The following is a 21,217-nucleotide window of genomic DNA, read 5'->3' as shown; positions in this document are numbered from 1 at the left end:
GATCTGTTTTCAGTGGTTCTCAACCTTCCTAATGCTGTGACCCTTTAATACAGTTCCTCATGTTGTGGTGACCCCCAATTTCATTGTTACAAATTGAGCATAATTAAAGCATAGTGATTCATCACAAAAACAATATGTAATTATATATGTGTTTTCCGATGGTCTTAGGCAACCCCTGTGAAAGGGTCGTTCGACCCCCAAAGGGGTCGCGACCCACAGGTTGAGAACCGCTGGTTTAGATAGCTCTGAATTGATAGAATTTTTTCAATAGGTGGGAGGTGGGGTTAGGTTATTTCTAGAGTCTTCTTCCTACTTTATGCTTTATTTGTTTGTTTCTTTCATTATAACCTCATCACTATCCTATATTGAAGGGCACAAATGCTGACCAATCTAGTTATTATGATCCAGTGTGGAAATGTCCCACTCACTGTTTCAAACAGAGTGGCTTATAATTATCCATAGGATCTAATTTCTACAGACCATATTAATACATGGAGTCATTCATTACTTTTTTATACTTCAGACATCTGCATAATAAAAGACAGTTGCAAAATTAATTATAAAAGTAATGATATCGCCTGGCCAGCCTTAGGATTGGTTTATTTGAAATAGGATCTAAGCATTGTCCACACATTGCCACAGGCTCTTACTTCCTTCAAAATTTCTTTTAATATAAATGAGCCCGCACTCCCATTTTGTTAATCCTATTTTTCCTGCCTATTTTCTTATTTTTTATTTGTATTGATTTCAGAGAGGGAAAGAGATAGAAACACCAATGTTGAAAGAGAATCATGGATCAGCTGCCTTCTATACTCCCCCTCCCCCACTGGGGATTGAGCCCGCAACCCGGGCATGTGCCTTGACCAGGAATGGAACCATGACCTCCTGGTTCACAAGTCAATGCTCAACCACTGAGCCATGCCAGCCAGGCCTGCCTATTTTCTGATTGCAGAAGTCAGGCCCATGTTCCTATAGAATGGTGCAAATTATTGATTTGGCAGTTTTTTCCTTGTGGTGTCACTTAACTTGTTCCTTTATTTTTTATTTTTTATTTTTTTAAAATATTTTATTGATTTTTCACAGAGAGGAAGGGAGAGAGATAGATAGCTAGAAACATCGATGAGAGAGAAACATCTATCAGCTGCCTCCTGCACACCTCCCACTGGAGATGTGCCCGCAACCAAGGTACATGCCCTTGACCGGAATCGAACCTGGGACCTTTCAGTCCGCAGGCCGACACTCTATCCACTGAGCCAAACCGGTTATGCAACTTGTTCCTTTATATCAGCGGTTCTCAACCTATGGGTCGTGAACCTTTTGGGGGTCGAACGACCCTTTCACAGGGGTTGCCTAAGACCATTGGAAAACACATATATAATTACATATTGTTTTGTGATTAATCACTATGCTTTAATTATGTTCAATTTGTAACAATGAAAATACATCCTGCCTATCAGATATTTACAGTACAATTCATAACAGTAGCAACATTACAGTTATGAGGTAGCAACGAAAATAATTTTATGGTTGGGGGTCACCACAACATGAGGAACTGTATTAAAGGGTCGCAGCATTAGGAAGGCTGAGAACCACTGCTTTACATCCCTTACATTTTTGATAAGTGGGGATTAGTACTAGAAGCTTGATTAGATTCAACGTCAATATTATTGATAAAACTCTTTTATAGGAGAGGCTATGTACTTTATATAGCATATCACCTCAGAAGATGCATAGTATCGATTGTCTTACTATCAGTGGTGCTACATGTGATCAGTGAGTTTAGTTGCCAGCAGCCTGCTCCTGCCATTGTCAATTTCCCACTCAACCTTTCATCTGGGTTTCATCTATTGCTACTCATTAAAGAATCTGTTGTTTTATTAGGGATTGCAAAGTGGTTATTTTCTAATTGGTAGTCTAAAAAATGGTTCATAGTAGAAAGACAAACTAAATGCTTATTCACTTATTTGCCAATTTTGATAAAGATCTTATGCTGCTGTTTCTCTCAATTTTGTCCAATCATGATAATTTTTCTTTCTATTTTTTTTATTTTGGAATATTACTAGACATTTGTAATATTTAATTAATTCAGTATATTTATAAATTATATTCATTATGTATTATTCAATTTGATGCTCAAATTGTCCCTTCATGTTAACTCTGGTATCTTTCTGTCACTACCTTTTAGTTTTTGATAGCTTCCCTCTTGTTATAATAATACTAGAGGCCCAGTGCATGAAATCGTGCACAGGTAGGGTCCCTAGGCCTAGCCTGCGATCAAGGCCATCTTCTGCCCGCTCGCAAGTCCCCAGTCCCGCCATGCTGCTGCCAGCCACCCGGTTCCCCTTGCCAGCCCCTGGTTCCACCCCGCCGCTGCCACCAGCCACCCTGGTCCCCCGTTTTCCATCCGAAAATTTGAGCCTGCGGGCTGGGGGGAAGGGACTGAGAGGTGGTCAATGCACCTCATAGGGACTGGTCGCGTGGTCGTTCCGGTCGTTCCGCCGTTATGGTCCGTGGGCTTTTATTATCTAGGATGTTTGCATGTGTTTTGACCCAAACTGCATGGCATGGGCACCACCCATCAACTGCAGCAGAAAAACTGGCAGAACATTTGCACTTACTGAGCTTGGGGGGCAAATGATTTGCTTTGGAAGTGTCCATGGGAGCAGCGACAGCAAGAGTGCCATACAGGTCCCATGGTTCTTATCTGAAATTCAGCAGTTTTCAAGCATAAATGCCTCTCAGATTATTATATGACTGGTCATTTTCCTGAACACTGAAATGGTTGTTTTGTCAATTTTTTATAGCTTTGTAATTCCTATTTTGGGAAAGGATTTTCTCATTCCCTCACTTGGCCATAGCTAAAAATCCAGCCTCAGCTAAGCATTTTATTACTTTTATGTTATCAATCAATCAATAGTCGTCGGTGTCAATTCAACAGCAGCAAGAATCCCCAATTTGGGGGCAGTGAAGAAGAAAACTTTATTCAGTGCAAACAGGTCAATTGTGATACATCACGGCTGTGAGAATAGCATGACTATGAGAAAAGCATGAGACTGTTTGACAACTCAACAGTGTTACAGTTCAATTATGAATCAGTGTTGGGGAGCACACGAGACTTGGTTGGAAAGTTGTCAGGAGGACATTCTGAGCGAAGGGAAGTGTGTGGAAGGGCGCCTGCCCTGTTTATCAGAACTCCGCCTTAGGGGAGTGCAGAAGGCAGTGCCCCTAATTATTCCTTGACCTTTCCAAATAAGCCTGTGCACGAGCACACCCCCGGGTGTTTACTGGACTCCTTATGCTTAATCCCTGGGTGCCCTTGCCTACAGGACAATGTAAGCACACGTGTCCTCCCAAGATTACTCACCCTACTGATTGCATCTAAAGATAAAAATTCCAATAAAGGCCTAACGAGGCAGGCAATAGAGGCTGCCCTGGCCACTAGAGCCAGGGGCCCCTTAGCCCTGTCTTTCACAGTCGAACTGTGTCTGAGTCATCTGTTCATCCATGGTTCAGGGGCTGCTGGTCAGCCCCGGCAGGGTGGTGCCCTGTGTGAGGAGCCCCGGAAAATCAGCATGCTGGAAACAGCAGGGTTGTGAGGCCCTGGGGGGAGATGGCCCTGGGGCTAGGAGGCCCTGGGTTTAGGCACCCTCCAGTGGACAGCTCTGCTCTTCTCCACTCCATTCTGGTTCAGTCTGCTCTGCTCTGTCTTGCCCTGCCCTGCCCTGCTCTGCCTGCTCTGCTCTGCTCTGTCCAGGTGAGATGTCTTTTGTTTCATCTTCACTGTTTCAGCTCCAGCCTGCAGAAAGTGCAATCGCCAAGCCAGAGGGGAGCTGACTGATATAGACAGAAGTCCCTGCCCTTGGTTCCTGATTGTTTTGTTCTCATGCAAATCAGCACTTCCAATCCTCACCGTCTGATTGGTTCAAAAATTGCTCTCCTGATTGTCAGAATGGAGCTGCTCCAATTAGTGAAAATGGTGATGGGGATATAGGTGCCCAGCTCTGATTGGATGGGGAAAGCCTCGGTCCTATTGGCTGAAATACTATTCCAAGAACACACTTATAAGGATGGCTAAGATGACAGGGACACAGTGCAGGCAGGTAGTTCAGTGTGGGAGGTAGGCAGCTTAGTGTAGGATTCTCCCTGAAGTGCAATTCGCTTGAGGCCCCTGTGTAGGAATTGCTGCTAGTCTCTGTTTGTTTGTTTGTTTGTTTTAAATTGGAGCTACGTAAGCCACTGAGAACCCCTCTTAGTAGGTATCTTCTTTCTCAGGGTCCATCACATCAACAATTAAAGATTTCAAAAAAGCGAAGAAAAATAATAACGATAATAATTAAAAAGATGTTTTGCCCTGGCCGGGTGGCTCAGCTGGTTGGAATGTCATCCCGCACACCAAAAGCTTGCAGCTTCAATTCCTGGTCAGAGCAATACCTAGGTTTTGGATTTGATCCTGGTTGGGGCGTGTACTATAGGCAACCTATTGAGCAAAGAGAAGGTAGAACAAAATACAGCATTGCCTGGTAGATTTCTATAGAGGATTTTCCCCTGCTTCAACCTTTTCCCGGGTACAAAAGGAAAAAGACATGCTGGAATCCAGTGCAAGATTACACATGGAAGTCTAGTTACTATATGAATGAATAGTTAAAATTTACAAATCAAGCTAACAAACTGGTAAACATAAACTATATTCACATATTCTATCCTCTTATGTTGGCAAACAAACTTTTATAAAAACAGTTTGTATGTTTGAAAGGTAAACTACTACAATTAATCATAGTTATGCATATCTAATTATTCTGTTGATGGGTTAGTAATGTTTAGGTGAATAATAAAATAAGCAAATATAATTTATTAATTATCATGTTAATTTCATGAAATTTTTTTCTTGCCTTAATGTCAGCAAAATTCCTAATTACATTACTATAGCCAATATTTTCATATAATTTGTGAAAATTATTTATGCTGTTTACACTAATGCTCTAAACCAAAATGATCTATCAAGATTAAAAGCCACTGCCTTTTGACCCAGTGATTCCACTTCTGGGAATATATCCTAAGAATCCAAAACACCAATTCAATAGAATGTATGCACCCCTATGTTAATATCAGCATTATTTATAATAGCCAAGGTTTGGAAACAACAATAGACATTCTACCCCTCTTCCTTTAGTAGAAATCTGTTTTCAGCTGTGCATATGAGCATCGAGAATAGAGACTTTATTTTTAGCTCCCGTGCTGAAAGGAAAGCATAACTGTTGCTTGGAACTTTCTGGAAGGCTGATTAAAGAAAGCTGACTTCTGGGAGGTGGCCCTTGGCACTTTCTGCTACTTGAAACGCAGTTAGATAGTAGAGATCTAGCAGCCATCTTTACCTTTAAGGATGGCAACCATATGCTGGTATAGTAGAGCACAAAGAAGGCATTCTGATTTCCTGAAGACACTTTGGAATTCCAAACCAGTCCAGACTTCCAAATTTCAGACTCCTTTATTTGGAGAAAATAAATCGTTGTGTGTTTAAGCCACTATTTTTCAGTCTGTGTAACTGAAGCTAAATATAGTTGCTTACTAAATACACTTTCAAATTTAATTTGATCCGTGTCTGATATTGAGCGTACAAATATATTTTGAATTTTCAGTTTATCTCTCAAGTTTAATGATTCATTGATACCTCTTAGAGAAAAATCTTTATTTCAAAACATCAATTGTTTCCCCAAGGAATAAGAGATTTTTGATAGTAATATTTGATAGTCCCTAAGAAACCGTAGCATTGATTTTACATCTAGCGGGAAGCCTCTACATTTAACAAGTGTTTCCATGCAAAGAAGGATTACAGAGGACAATATAATTGTTACCTGAGAAGTTGTGATTAATCTTACTGCACACTTTTCCCATCATTCTTAAGCAATATATTATTAGATTTACTTGTTTTTGAGTCTATAAAATTATAGCTTACTGTATTTTGTCTTCTGAGATCTGCTTTCCTTTCTCAAAATTGCATATCCAAGATTCATCTGTGATTTAATGAGTCACTAAAAGCATGATTTAGTGTATAATTAGCTGTCATAATAGACAAACCCTCAAATCTCAATACTGCAACACAAAAGAAATGCATTTCTCTCCTGCATGAAGTCTGAAACGTACATGCTTTAATAATGGGTGGCTGTTGTCTAAGTGGTAAATTAGGAATTTAGAATTTCTCCATCTTATTCTCTATGTCTTCAATCTATGGCTTGTCAAATTGCAGAGGGAGGAAAAACATGGAGGATTCATATAAGACTAGAGGCCCAATGCACGAAGGTTCGTGCAAGAATGGGCCTTCCTTCCCCTGGCTGCCGGCACCGCCTTGGCTCTGGTCGGAGCCGCCTTTCTGCCTTCCCACGCTGCCCAGAGGCCCGGAGCGGCTGCGGCAGTGCGGAACAACGCCTGCGTCCTACCCCGCCCCCAGCTGTTCAGCACCTGTGTATGCAAATTAACCCGCCATCTTTGGTGGGTTAATTTGCATACTCACTCCTGATTGGCTGGTATGCTTCTCAGATTCCTTCCAACACAGAAGCTGCTGAAAGGAGTAAAGTGAGCTGACTGCCTCCAGCTGAGTATGTTTAGAATCTATCACATCATAATAGCTGAGACCAGACTTTTCCCAGACAGTTCCCAGCCAATGGATGAGCACTGCAAGTGGGCCTGGATACTAGTATTTCTACCCAGTGCAGAATTTATCAATGCGCAATCTTTGTGCTGGAACTTAACATCAGACTGGCCGAAACTTTCTTGGAGTTGCATGCAGTCTAACGTTTTCTTTACCTGCTCATCCTTCCTTCCGCTCTCTGTTCATGTGGGTCAGACCTGCATCATGGTTTAAGGCTCTCCCTGCCGACTCTTGCTCCCTCTGCCCTTTGTTGTTCACAGAACTCATTCTCAATAAAACTCTTGTACTCCGAATTTCATCTTTGTGTTGGCTTCTTAGAGGATCCCAACTGACACACATGGTCACACATGAATAGAAGGGAGGCTGAAAAAATGAAGCCTAGCTATATGGCCAGGAAGAAGAAGAAATAGCTGCATTGACAAGCTAATCAGCATTTGCCATAATTTACCTCATTTATTGTTATTGATGAATGATTGTCTTTTGTTAATATATCACCATCTATCTTATTCTTTTACCTGTCAGTGGACAATTGGAATTTTCTGATGCGTTTGAGGGTTTTGGTGTGTTTTTTGCCTTTACAAGGATTGCTGTCATGAAGAATCTTGCACATATTCTGGGACATAATTGTGAGAGTTTCTTAGTGATATGTACTTACCTGTGCACATGTTCAACTTTGTGAGATTATGTCCCATTGTTTTCCAAAGAAGTTGTATCAATTTATACTCATGCCAGCAATGTATAAAAGTCTTCTTTGGTCCACCTCCTCTCCTTCAATTGTTTTATTACACTCTTAATTTTTGTTATTATTGTAAGATATAAGATAATATTAGAATAAGTAATAATTTTCCTTTGTCCTTCACAAGTTGTAGGATGTAGCACAGAAGCTTTATCAACATTTGTCCTAGTATAGACAGCCCCTCTATGTATTACCTCGTTCACACCATTCATTCTACTCAGGTCTGTCTCTGCTTATTTTTCCTTCACTGCTACCATTTATCATCTTTTGCTTCCTCCTCAAGGGTTTTTTGCTTTGTCTTTCTCTTTGAATACTCTCTAATTATTTTCTTATTAAAAATAAGATTCCATCTGACATTTTCTTTTGATTAAGATTCATCTCAGAACACTTAAAGAAAATGAAAACCACACTAAATAAATAGAAGAAACTGGAGAAAGGGGAGCCACATGATGCATGCAACCCAGGGAAATGTCATGGTTTTCCTATTCCCACACCCAACTCACTCCATAGGTACATAAATATACATGCGTGCGTATAAGATGCTTGAGTATATATATATATGACTGTATGAATAAATAAATATATCTATGTATATACACATGTTATATTCATAATACTATAAGATATAAACATGTATGCCTGTATATGCATTATTATGTGTGCATTATATACAGTGGGGCCTTGACTTACGAGTTTAATTCGTTCGGAGACCGAGCTCGTTAAGGAGCTCGTTAACTCAAATTACTCTGTCAACTCAATGCAAAAAATCGGCTGAGAGACAGCTGGTATCTCAAAAAACTCGTTAGTCGGGACACTTGTAAGTCAAGGCCCCACTGTATATATGTACATTATATATATGGTATACATAGATACATTCAAGGTACCTAACACAACATTAAAATTACTGACAGTACAGTAGATGAGTGTTCGTGAACAGTACTGAAATTTCTGACAGAGAAAAACAGGTACTTAGCACCTCATGGTCCAACTTTAGAGTCCACATCTCCACTAGATGTTTGAGGCTGTTGCCTCCCTGTACGGCTTGCTGAGATTTACCATTGGGCAGAATTGCACACTCTCTTCTCTCATGTGTGTCCGAAAAGAAGACTTACAGAACGGGAAAGTCTCCTTTGGGTAGATTGTTACGTTGGTTAACAGAGGTCCTCCTATTCTCCATGACTACAGATGTTGGAGCCACTGTAAAGATGAAAGACCACAGCATTCTTGGGGACGATCAGTGGCAGAATCCTGAACTTCAGCAGAATGTGGGGGAAGCAGCTGACCAGTGCTTAGGGTAGCAGTATAAAGGAGAGCCCTCATCAGTGCGGCCTATGAGAACTACCTTTTCTCCAAAGAATCCAGAGCAGCAATTATAACCAAGCTATGAGAGGAGAGCAACCTCACCTGAACCCTAGTAGAATGGCACCCCGGGCATTTCCAGCTCTTTTCTTTATACCACATTGCAAAGAAGATGGAGTGAAAATGGTAGGAGAGCAGACCTTGTGTTCAAAATCAATCATCAGGCTCTGAAAATCCCCTGCATGCAAGCTGCCAGAGACACAAGTTTAGCTTTTCCTCTGGGGAGAAGAGAAAGGCTTTGGATTTAATATGACATTGACTTTGTAAAAACAACAACAACAGAACTGAGTCATAAAAACTCAAATAAAACTGCTTTCATAACTGCAAGTGGCTGGAAAGCTATGAAATGAAGTTATTAAACTCCTCTCAAATAAGGAGGGACTGAGAACACAGTTGGAAACAATAATTAAAAACACAGGACTTTGGACAAAGATGGCAAATCGGAGGTTCCTGAATTTCCCTTCTCCCATGGATGCAGCAAATACACAGCTACACATAGAAAAATTCCTTCTGAGACAAACCCAGAAACTAGTTGAGTGGCTCCTACACATCAGATGACAGAAAATACCCAAATGGAGATGGCCTGCATCTATCGCTGCTAGTCATCGTCCTTTCTGGAACACGGTTGGGTCTTGACACATGCTCAGTCATTGAGAGCCACTAAGCACAAAGACCATCTGGGACAATCAGAAAGGTTTGGGAGGCAATCAGAAGCGTGGGCCAAACTGCCTGATGTGGAGCATCACCTACATGAGGCCAGCCCATCAAGACCGGGGAGGTGGCTGTTGTGAAAATGTCCATACTATCTCAATAAATCTACAGATTAAATGCAGTCCTTATCAAATTCCAATGGTTTTTCTCAGAAATAAAAAGAAAATCTAAAATTTGTATGGAACCACAAAAGACCCCAAAGAACCAGAGAAATCTTGATAAAGAAGAAGATAACTGGAATTGTCACACTTTCCAATTTCAAATTATATCACAAAGCTATAGCAATGAAAATAATATCATGTTGACATGTATACACACACATAGATCAATGGAACAGAATAGGAAGCCCTGAAGTAAGCCCATACATATATAGTTAGTTAATATTTAACCCAGAAGCCAAGAATATACAATGGGAAAAAGATAGCATCTTCGGTAATGGTGTTAGGAAAACTGGATATTTACATGCAAAAGAATGAAACTGGACCCTATGTTATACCCTAGCAACAAAATGAACTCAAAATGGATTGAAGATTTGAATGTAATAACTGAAACTATAACCAAATCCTAGAAGAAAACATAGGGCATGAATTCCTTGATCTTAGTCTTGGCAACGATGTTTTTGAGTTTGACATCAAAGCAAAAATAAACTAAAAGACTGCACAGCAGGAAATCATCAACAACATGAAGAGACTCTTCAGTGAACATTACAAATATTAGGGTGAGTTTAGGTTACTGGTTCTGCGCTAACTTGCCAGATTAAGAAATTTAATGTACTAGCAGATCTTAGTTTCTTTAACTATAAAATCATGGGTTCATTCGGTTAGTCAATACTTATTAAGCACTTTCTATATGCTAACCATTTTCATAGGCAATAGAGGTGCATTATAATTATTAGAAAGATATGTTTTCTAATAGCCTGTGGTTCTATTACATTTATTTATTACATCTGTAATTTAAAAATAAGCAAGTCTATGAAGATAATTGTCACAACTCATGAGCTGCCCTGACTGTGGAAAGGGCAGCTAAGGATAAAGAGCTTGTAATGTTTAAAAACTGTTTCTAACAAAGGAGTCAAGTCCCTATTTATTATATTTAGGTGAAGTATGAGGGCATTTCCTTATTAATGTGTGAATATTACTCTGTGGCATGTCTGTTAAGGCAGGAGGGGTAGGTTGTGGGTATGATGCAGGCTGTCACACGGTGAACTCAGTTTAAAAGATGATAAGATTTGAGGCAATTGAGAAGGAGTCAGGGAAGGTGCTAAGAAACCAAACTCCAGCTAGAAAGGAGAAATGGTTCCCAAGCCATCACTGCCACTCCCAGTTCTAGAAGACTTTGAATTTGCAAATTAAGAGTTAAGGATATCCACTGTGGTGCCTCCTTTCACACTGTCAGGGCTTTCCATTCCTTTCATCCATCCTTACATTGGTAGATATCTGGGAGTAGCATTGCCAGTTAATATGAAGTCAGGAAACAAAGGACTCACTTTGCCCAAAGAGCTAAGAAATAAACAGGTTTTGTTTTGTTTTAGAGCAAAATGAAATGCTTTAAACTCAGTCATTTGAAGTCATTTTGTGTTTAAAGGAAATGAGGGATGAATGTGGGCGGAGAAAATTACTCTCCTGGTCCCAGGGAAGCCTTAGAGGAAAACAGTGTTCTGCAGGCACCCAGCTCATCTGGGGATCTGCTGGAAAACCTAGCAGAGCACTGGGCTTGTTGCAGCTTAATATTAGCTCCATTTCTGGTACCATGAAGAGATGGGGAAAGTCCATTCAGATACTTTCAAGAGCATCGTTTTTTTTTAAAAAAAATTAGGTTTATAGTGTAACATTGATTACCATTTCATCACTTAACCTCTATTCTGATGAAGTAAAGCTATAAAATCCACCACATGGGCCTGGCGGCTCACACACAAGGATAATACAGGGTTCCTTCCTATAATACATGGCCCAATGCAATGGATGTGACTTAGTCTGAACCACAGAATGGGTGACTAAACAGCAGAAATTCATTTTCTCACAGTTTGGAGGCTGGAAGTCCAAGATCTGGGTGCCCACAGGGTCTGATTCTGGTGAGAGTGCTCTTTCTGGTATATGGATGGCCACCAGCTCACTATATGCTCACCTGGCATCTTCTTTGCGAGTGCGTGGAGAGATGTTTGCAAGCTCTCTTCTTTTTTTTTTAATAATCTAATTTTTATTGATTTCAAAATTTCAAAAAAGAAGGCAGGGGGGAGAGAGAGAGAGAGAGAGAGAGAGAGAGAGAGAGAGAGAGAGACATCAATGATGGGAGAGAATCATTGATTGCCTGCCTCCTGCACACCCCCTCCTGGGGATTGAGCCCATAACCCAGGCATGTGCCCCAATTGGGAATTGAACCATAACCTCCTAGTTCATAGGTAGATGCTCAACCACTGAACCAGGATAGCCAGGTGCAAGTTCTCTTTTTATAAGGGCTCAGTCCTATCATTATGGCTCTGTCATTGAGCTCATATGACCCTATTTTGCCCGATCTCCCAATACCATCACGTTGGGGGTTAGGGCTTTCACATATGAATTTGGGGGTATGGGAGACACAGTTTATCCCATACAAGGATGCTCCTTGCTCCATGTCAGCTGTACCTACAGATAAGTTGACAGAGATGTGGGGATTTTGGGCTGTTGCCCTGGTTTGTATTAAAGAGTAGAGATTACCACAAACTCCAGAAACACCTAATAATATGCACAAGCTATTTGTGCTTAGGGCTTAGTGTCAGGAACCACCTTCTTCCTCTTAGATCTCAACGAAATGATGAGTGCCAACTTGCCACCATGTTTTTTCAGACCACGACCATAATGAGTGAGAAAGAAAAGAGCAGCCTCTGACATCCAGAACGGATTTGACATTCACAGCTAGACCTCAGTATCATTTACAAGCTGAGCTGACACCAGGCTACTTTGTTTTTCTCATGGACACAAACCCTCTAATAGAATACGATCCACAAACAAGATTATTCTGGCATCGTGATGAAATACAATGAAGCAAGCCATTTCATAACTGTGTCTAAGCACAGACAAAACCAAGGGCATTGTGCCACTCACAAAACACCTAATCATAGAATCATTCACCCTCTATGTCAGTATCCAATCTAAAAGAAACGCTTGTCCTGACCGGTTTGGCTCAGTGGATAGAGCGTTGGCCTGCTGACTCAAGGGTCCCAGGTTCTATTCCGGTCAAGGGCATGTACCTTGGTGGCAGGCACATCCCCAGTAGGGAGTGTGCAGGAGGCAGCTGATCGATGTTTCTCTCTCATCGATGTTTCTAACTCTCTATCCCTCTCCCTTCCTCTCTGTAGAAAATCAATAAAATATATATTTAAAAAATTAAAATAAACCCTTGCTTCCTCAGACCCTCCCAGGTGGTCTTTGGGTCTTCATGGACCAGCATTCAGGCATTTGGCAGATATTGATGGTAAAAAAAATTAAAAAAGAAAAGGACTAAACCTCAGTATATTTAAAATGTGAAGACACACAGCGACTGTCAAGCTAGTTATGAGTCAAACCAAAAATAGAAAGCACACTTCTCAATTCCTAGACCAGTGCTGTTGGTTAACTTTCTGTATTACCAATGCAATGGGAATTTTGATCATCATTAGCCCTATTACCAAATACCCCAGTTCGCTGGGGAATATTACAGAATCAAATTTTTCTGACCCTTTGAAGTTCGGGTTGCTCTTTGAAGTTCAGGTTTCCTGACCCTTTGATGTTAGACTTGCTGTAACCAATGAACTGTGAGCAGAAGGAATGTGTGTCACTTCTGGGTAGAAGCTTTAACAGCCAGTGCATGATTCTCCACATTCTGTTTTACCTCAGCAAGTGCGCAGGCGCAGAGGCAGTGCCTCCCTCCGCCTGGATTACTGAGCGAGAATAACATAGAATGGGACCCTCTGCTGACCTGCAGTGAGCATGCAATGTGAATAAGAACCTTTGTTGCTCTAAGACAGCGGTTCTCAACCTGTGGGTCGCGACCCCTTTGGCGGTTGAACAACCCTTTCACAGGGGTCGCCGAAGACCATCCTGCATATCAGATATTTCCATGACGATTCATCACAGTAGCAACATGACAGTTATGAAGTAGCAACGAAAATAATTTTATGGTTGGGTCACAACATGAGGAACTATTTAAAGGGCCAGAAGGTTGAGAGCCACTGCTCTAAGCCATTGAGATTTAGGAACTGTTTGTTATTCTGGCATAACCTAGCTTCTCCTCTTTGATATACATGCAGTTGTGCTTGTAGCCACATAACATACCATCCCCCCACTCACAGACATACAAACACATTCAGGACTGAGAGAAGTTGACTTTCACATAAAATGGTATCTACTCCAAAGGAAACGGCATTGTCTGTGGAACAATTTCCTTCACCCTTCTATTCCTCTTGCAAACAAAAGTCACAGGCAGCTCTAATTAAAGCACAGAATTTGCTTACAAGTGATGACCAGCTTGGAATAGTTGCCAATATTTTAACTACTGACAAATGAGTTCTTTGTGTAGCTCCCTCGGTGCTCCAAAAGATCAGGAAAATGCAAAGTTAGTCTTTTTGTCTACTGAGGAATGATCTTTCCAGTTAAAAACTGGGCTTTGAAAAGCCAGGCTCTGCATCACGGTTCTCAACCTGTGGGTCGTGACCCCTTTGGCGGTTGAACGACCCTTTCACAGGGGTCATCTAAGAGCATCCTGTATATCAGATATTTACATGATGATTCATCACAGTAGCAACATTACAGTGATGAAGTAGCAACGAAAATAATTTTATGGTTGGGTCCCAACATGAGGAACTGTATTTAAAGGGCCAGAAGGTTGAGAACCACTGTCCTAGAGTCACATGTTGTGGATGTTAGAAGTGAATGTTCTTGCCCAATGAGGATGCTGAGATTGGAAGACATATGGTCATTGCCACGTAGAGAAACATGCCAAATACAGGATAATTCTATAAGAAATAGAAAATAATAGAATTGAGATCATGTACAGGGTGTACCATAAAATGTATACAAACTTTAACAGCCAATAGCTCAATTTTGAACATGAAATTTCTTATAATAAACATTGCCTTTATAATTATTCAAAGCCTATGTACACATTTTTTTTGGGGAAACCCTATATATTCGTCATATCAATAAATGTAAATGAGCTTAAGTTACCTTTTAAAATAATGTTCAAATTCATTTACAAAAATTATTTTGCTAATGCTACATGTATAAATAAAACAAAGTGATTCATAAAGATTAAAACAAATCTTAAAAAAATATAGCAGGATCTGTATGCTATTTAGACACGTGGAGATGTGTGAAAGTCATTTAAAAAAATCTTAAAAAGTGGAAAAGAGTTGCCTCTTTGAAAAAAAAAGACCGTACCCTTTTATGTAATGATGTTTACTTTGAATTTATATTAGTTCACACAAACACTCCATCCATGCTTTTGTTCCGGCCCTCCGGTCCAGTTTAAGAACCCATTGTGGCCCTCGAGTCAAAAAGTTTGCCCACCCCTGGTCTAAGCCTTGTAGTGGTTCTCAACCTTCCTAATGCCGCGACCCTTTAATAGAGCTCCTCATGTTGTGGTGATCCCCAATGTCATTGTTACAAATGGAACATAAAGCGTAGTGATTCATCACAAAAACAATATGTAATTATATATGTGTTTTCCGATGGTCTTAGGCGACCCCTGTGAAAGGGTCATTCGACCCCCAAAGGGGTCACGACCCACAGGTTGAGAACCGCTGGTAAGGTCTTAAAGTCTTAGGTCTTAGGTCTCCTCCTCTCAGGACCCCATGCTTTTATTGACACAACTTGTCCTGAGGCGAGGCAGAGATATACACTTCACAGAATCAGGGTTTCCATATACAGAGTCCATTGTCAGAATGGGGGAATTAGCCTACGCTGTTCAGGTGTTTGGCCAGTAGGAGGAAGATGCCCTTTAGCTGTCTGGCAGCCAACACAATCAATTTAATGCATCCTATTCAGGTTTGGGGAAATGCCTTCAGCCATTCCCAGATGCAGCCCTGCTGTCATGCTGGAATTGGTCTCCCGCAGAAGCCTGTCCTGTTTCTTTCACTATGCTTTGCGGTATCCCTGGTCTCTACACACCAGATGCCACTATCAATCCCCACCCCCAAATTATTACAACCAAATATGTCTCTGGACATTACTTAATGTCACCTGGGTGGCAAAATTATCCCTGATTGAGAACCACTGGATGGAAGAGAGGGACAGAATTAATATTTTTTTACGAAAATTGATAACATTTAAAACTATGTACTTGTATTACATTGGAACAATAAATACTAACTTAAAAAATTTAAAGTATACCAAAAAATAATACAAACAAACCTAAAAAGCAGAGGTCACTTTTAACAAAGTGTTCAAGGAGAAATAAACAAAAACGTAATAATAACAGATGAATTTAACACACCAATCTCAGCCAAACACAAGTCAAGTAGACAAAAAAAATCTATAAAGATGTAGAAGACCCAGAAAATGTTAATAAGGTAGGTCATGTAGACTTATTTTTTACTTTACACTCAAATGTTAGAGAACAGGCCTCTTTTTCAAGCACACACAAAAATTCATAAAATAAACCATAAGTAATGTCACAAAAACCCTCAATATGTTTTATAAAGTAGAAATAAATACCACACATTTTTCACAGTACAATAACAAAATCAGACAACAAAAAGTCCCTTTCACTTGAGAATTTTAAATCTTCATAAATTATTCTTTTGTAAAAGGAAAATTATAAATCATACCTGTAGAATTTCTCAACTATAATAACAATGAAAATTATGTATTAGAATATATGGGAAACCAAGTGGTGGTCAGTTTTAAAAATTATAGCCTGAAATACTGAAGCTTAAAAATAATCATGGAAGCTGCTCCCTAACAAATAAAACTTTAGCATGGGCATGTCTAAGTTGCTTGGGTGTACCCTAGCTGAAAGGAACCTGTGGAAGTGAGTTGTCTGGGTTTTAACTTATAAAGATGGGATGCAATTCTCTAGACATTTCAAAAGTACTAAAAAAAGTTCTGGGAGGTTTTTATTGTTATACTGGTGACCCGGTGCATGGATTCGTGCACATTGAAAGGAAATTAATTAGAAGGTGACCAGCGGGGCGGGACTGGGCGAGACGGGTTTAGTGCACTTTCTCTAGCTGATTCTATAAGAATAGAAGTACTGTGATGTGTCTGAGGGCAATGTGGGATGTTGGCTCAGGACCAAGACCTCAGAAGCCTACCTGGGGCGGCCCTGTGGCAGAGTGAGTGGGGTCCCTCCAGGAGGTGTGGTCCCTTGGCCTGGCCTGTGGGGATCGGGCCAAAACCGGCTCTCCAACATCCCCCAAGGGGTCCTGGATTGTGAGAGGGCACAGGCCAGGCCGAGGGACCCCCACGGGTGCATGATAGGGGCCGGGGAGGGACCGCGGGAGGGCTCCAGGGCGTGTCCAGCACCTCTTGCCCAGTCCCGATCAGTGGACCCCAGCAGTAAGCTAACCTACCAGTCAGACCATCTGCTTCCTGGTGGTCAGCAAGCATCATAGTGACTGGTTGAACAGTCGAAAGGTCGGACACTTAGCATATTAGGCTTTTATTATATAGGATCTTGTTATCTTGGCCATCAGGAATTCCTCTTTCATGACCGACGGCAACATCAGCCACCGCCTATCCTGAAGACAACTAATGTTGAGAGGAAGAAGAGGAATGCAAAGAAAAGGATGCTATAGAGACTTTGAGAAGCAGCCAGATTTGATTTTATTTTAATACATTTTTATTGATTTCAGAGAGGAAGGGAGAGGGCGAGAGTTAGAAACATCAATGATGAGAAAGAGCCATCGATCGGCTGCCTCCTGCACGCCCCCCACTAGGGATGGAGCCCATAACCTGGGCATGTGCCCTTGCCGGAATTGAACCCAGGACTCTTCAGACTGCAGGTCGATGCTCTATCCACTGAGCTAAGCCAACTAGAGCTGAAGCAGCCTGATTTTAGATATGTGCCTGTTATGGGTTGAATTCTGTTTTCTCCCAAATTCATATATTGAAATCCTAACCCCTAGTACCTCAGGATGTGGCCTTATTTGGAGACTGAGTCCTTACAGAGCTAATCAAGTTAAAATGATGTTATTAAGGTGGGCCCCAATCCAACATGACTGCTTCCTTATAAAAAGAAGAAATTTGGACAGAGAGACAGACACACACAGAGGGAAGATGACGTTAAGACACAAGGAGAAGAAGGCCATCTACAAGCCAAGGAGAGAGGCCTGGAACACGTCCTTTCGTTGCAGATCTCAGAAGAAACCACACTTACCAACATCTTGAATTTGGGCTTTTAACTTCCAGACTGTGAGAGAAGAAATTTCTGTCGTTCAAGCCACCCAATTTGTGGTATTTTTTTACAGCAGCCCTAGCAAACTAAGACAATGCCAAAACGCACAAAGGCCACAGCGGTAGGTTTCCAGCCAAATGCCATTACGGGAGTGTAGTTCAGCACATTTTGTTTTCCTGTGGTCAATTGAGGAAAAAACAACAACAACGAGAAGCGGCTGGAAATATTTCTCTACAGTTTTTTTATTTTTTATTTCAGAGTTGGAGAAGACTGTGAACTGAATGACTACTTACCCATCTACAGTAGTATGCCCTGCAGCCCCTCTCCAATGGCAACTGAGAGTTCCTTTGATAACATGGCTCCCGGATCTTTTTCTTATTCTAACCTCTTCTAGATCTTCAATAAATTAATCAGTTAAAGTTCAAAGGATTTTTTTTAACTTGAAGATCCTCAACCTAAAGAAAGGCAATAAACCCAAGTAACTTTTTTGAGACTTGACAATGTGTCCCTCAGCAAACTTTATCTTACACAGGAGTATTTGTTGACTTAAACAATGAAGATAGAAGGAGGAAACTAATGTAATGAGGATCTATATATTGCTTATCCCTCTGGGCGAAGATAGACTTAAACTTGCACGTGGACTGGGATAGCTCTATGCTCATCCTAGGGGATGGTTGAAAGTCTGGTACTGACCCATAGCTAATACAAGGATAAAAGTGCTGGTTAATGACTTAGAATGTTCTGTTTAAAGTTCAAAATTTCCATGGAGGCATCCCATACTAGCTTGCTTACATTGGTTAGAGATCTATAGATTGAGGATTTGTACCCGGTTTTAGTGTTTATACCATCTTATTTTAGTTGTGACCAGAGGAATATTAAAGACCTCTCAGTGAACTTGTGTCTCAGCTTCCTTGAAACCAAGATACCTTGAACATATTTTAGTGGCCCATAATCTAAATGTAAAGCAACTGAGAAAGGACTCTGAAAGGTGCTCCGGGACTCAATGTTTGACTATACCAGTGGTTCCCTTCCTTGTGCTGCTGTATTTACCTTTATTAAAACCTTATGTGCGAAATGTTGCAAATTCTTTTAATTGTATGGCCCTGTGTACTTGCTATACCTTTGAACTCTACATTCAAGACTGAGGTCTGGGGCCCTTCTAAAATCTACCTTATAAAATAAAGCAAGCAGTAGTCCTGGATACCACAAATTGGAAAGAAAATAGAAAAGCAGTAGGGATCCCAATTTTTGTGGGTTTTAAAGAAGACTCAAGGCCTGATAAGAGGCTGTAAAGATATCTGTAGAATTCTGGATCTTAGTGCTGGATGTAAGAGAAGGAAAATTGGGGAGTGGCATAGGCATAGAATATAGACACTATTGGGACATCAGATCCCGTCACCCCAACTCTGTCAGGAGCATAACTCTTGTGGAGGGGAGGGGATTGAAACTGTAGGTGAAATTAAAATAGGGTCTAACAGTTATTTCTGCTGATTCACATGACTTCTATTGTTCTAGACACTGTCTCTGGGGCTGAAAGCATTGCAGGATATTAGGGAGTAAAAGCCACAGCATAACAAAAATTGCACAATTAAATCAATGTCTTTGCCAAAGGCATGCATTCTAAATAACCACTAAATCCACTGCCTTCTATAAACTATCTGTTTTGAGTCTTGTTGGATTAACTTAGGGACAGTTTTATATTCTGTGCACTATAGAGGCTCTAAATAAGATATCTCTCGTAAAGCATATGTGAATAGAGAAGTTAGTGACAAAGTACAAGAGAACAGCAGACACATTTATACCCAGAAAATGTCTTATAACCTTAAGCATGTTAAAGGAATAACCACTAAGCACATGTATAACACTAGAAAAGTGATTGAGTAAATTAAGATACACAATAATGATGGCATAGTATGTAGACATTAAAATGATAAGATTATATAGAAACACAAACTAGGTGTTTGATATGTTAAGTAAAATAGCAGAATAGAAATTGGCATATGAAATATGAGTGCATATATTATATATGAAAGTTGAAGGAAACATATTAAAACAGTGTATGTGTGTATATCCATATGTAGACATAAGACATTTGGTAGTGTCCACATTATTCTTGAGTTTTTGGAGATGCGTTTTTATCATTTAGAGCAGTGATGGCGAACCTTTTGAGATCGGCGTGTCAGCATTTTGAAAAACCCTAACTTAACTCTGGTGCCGTGTCACATATAGAAATTTTTTGATATTTGCAACCATAGTAAAACAAAGATTTATATTTTTGATATTTATTTTATATATTTAAATGCCATTTAACAAAGAAAAATCAACCAAGAAAATGAGTTTGCGCGTCACCTCTGACAAGCGTGTCATAGGTTCGCCATCACTGATTTAGAGCAAAATGTTCCTCTAAAACTTGCTGCGGTGATGAAAATCTCATCAAAATCTGTGCGTCCAATGCGGCAGAAACCAGCCACATGTATCTACTGAACCCTTGAGATGTGGCTAGTTTAGCTGAACAATCAAATTTTTAAAAATTTTAACTAGTTAAAATGTAAATTCAGGTAGCCACATATGACTAGTGGTTACCATATTGTTCTCCAAACAGGATAAGTTTAAAGTTAGAAAATGGATAGAATTTAGTAGTGGGATCATTATTCTTGAGTTTTCCCAGTCTCATTAATATTTTTTCTATGATCAATTAGAACCTTTAAAAGTACTCTGTCATTCACTTTTCCCTTTGGAGCAATAGATTGTGCAAAACGGGTACCTGCTGAACTGCAAGGGATAAAAGAGCTCCACTTCACTGGAGTTTTGGCACATCAAAAGCTTTACTGTAATCACATATACCAGAGACATGCAGTTACCCAAACAGCTGCTCCTTTCTGCTACAAAAACATGAGACCAGAAACCATCCCATCATAGGCTCCCTGGTTTACCCTGGCCTTGAAGGTACATAAACAAAGGGCTCCTAAACGGTCAATAACCAATATAAATGGGGGAAAAGAGATAATTAATTCTCCCACTTGAGAAAGTGTGAAGACTCCATGTAGCCCTAACCCTAAACTAACCCTAACCCTATCTCTAGCCCTAACCCTATCCCTAGCTCTAACCCTAACCCTAACCCTATCCCTAACCCTAACCCTAACCCTAACCCTATCCCTAACCCTAACCCTAATCCTCACTACTTACTTCATATAAAATTGGCCTTCATGGTGCTTCTCATTGCTGACTTGCTTTTCTCCATAGCAGTTATCATAACCTAATGTGAGAGAGGAAGAAATTTTTTTTTCTACCTTAAGGTTCTTTCAGCTAGTCTAATGATCAAATAAGCATGAGACAGATTAGCAAGAGAAAATCACCCAATTTAATTACATACATATACTAGTATATGAGAACCCTGTACACATGAGTCAAGGGAG

The sequence above is a fragment of the Myotis lucifugus genome, unplaced genomic scaffold (genome assembly GCF_000147115.1).
Source record: "Myotis lucifugus unplaced genomic scaffold, Myoluc2.0 scaffold_76, whole genome shotgun sequence".
NCBI lineage: Eukaryota > Metazoa > Chordata > Mammalia > Chiroptera > Vespertilionidae > Myotis > Myotis lucifugus.
The sequence above is the reverse complement of the archived record's forward strand: the minus strand, read 5'-3'. Positions refer to the sequence as shown.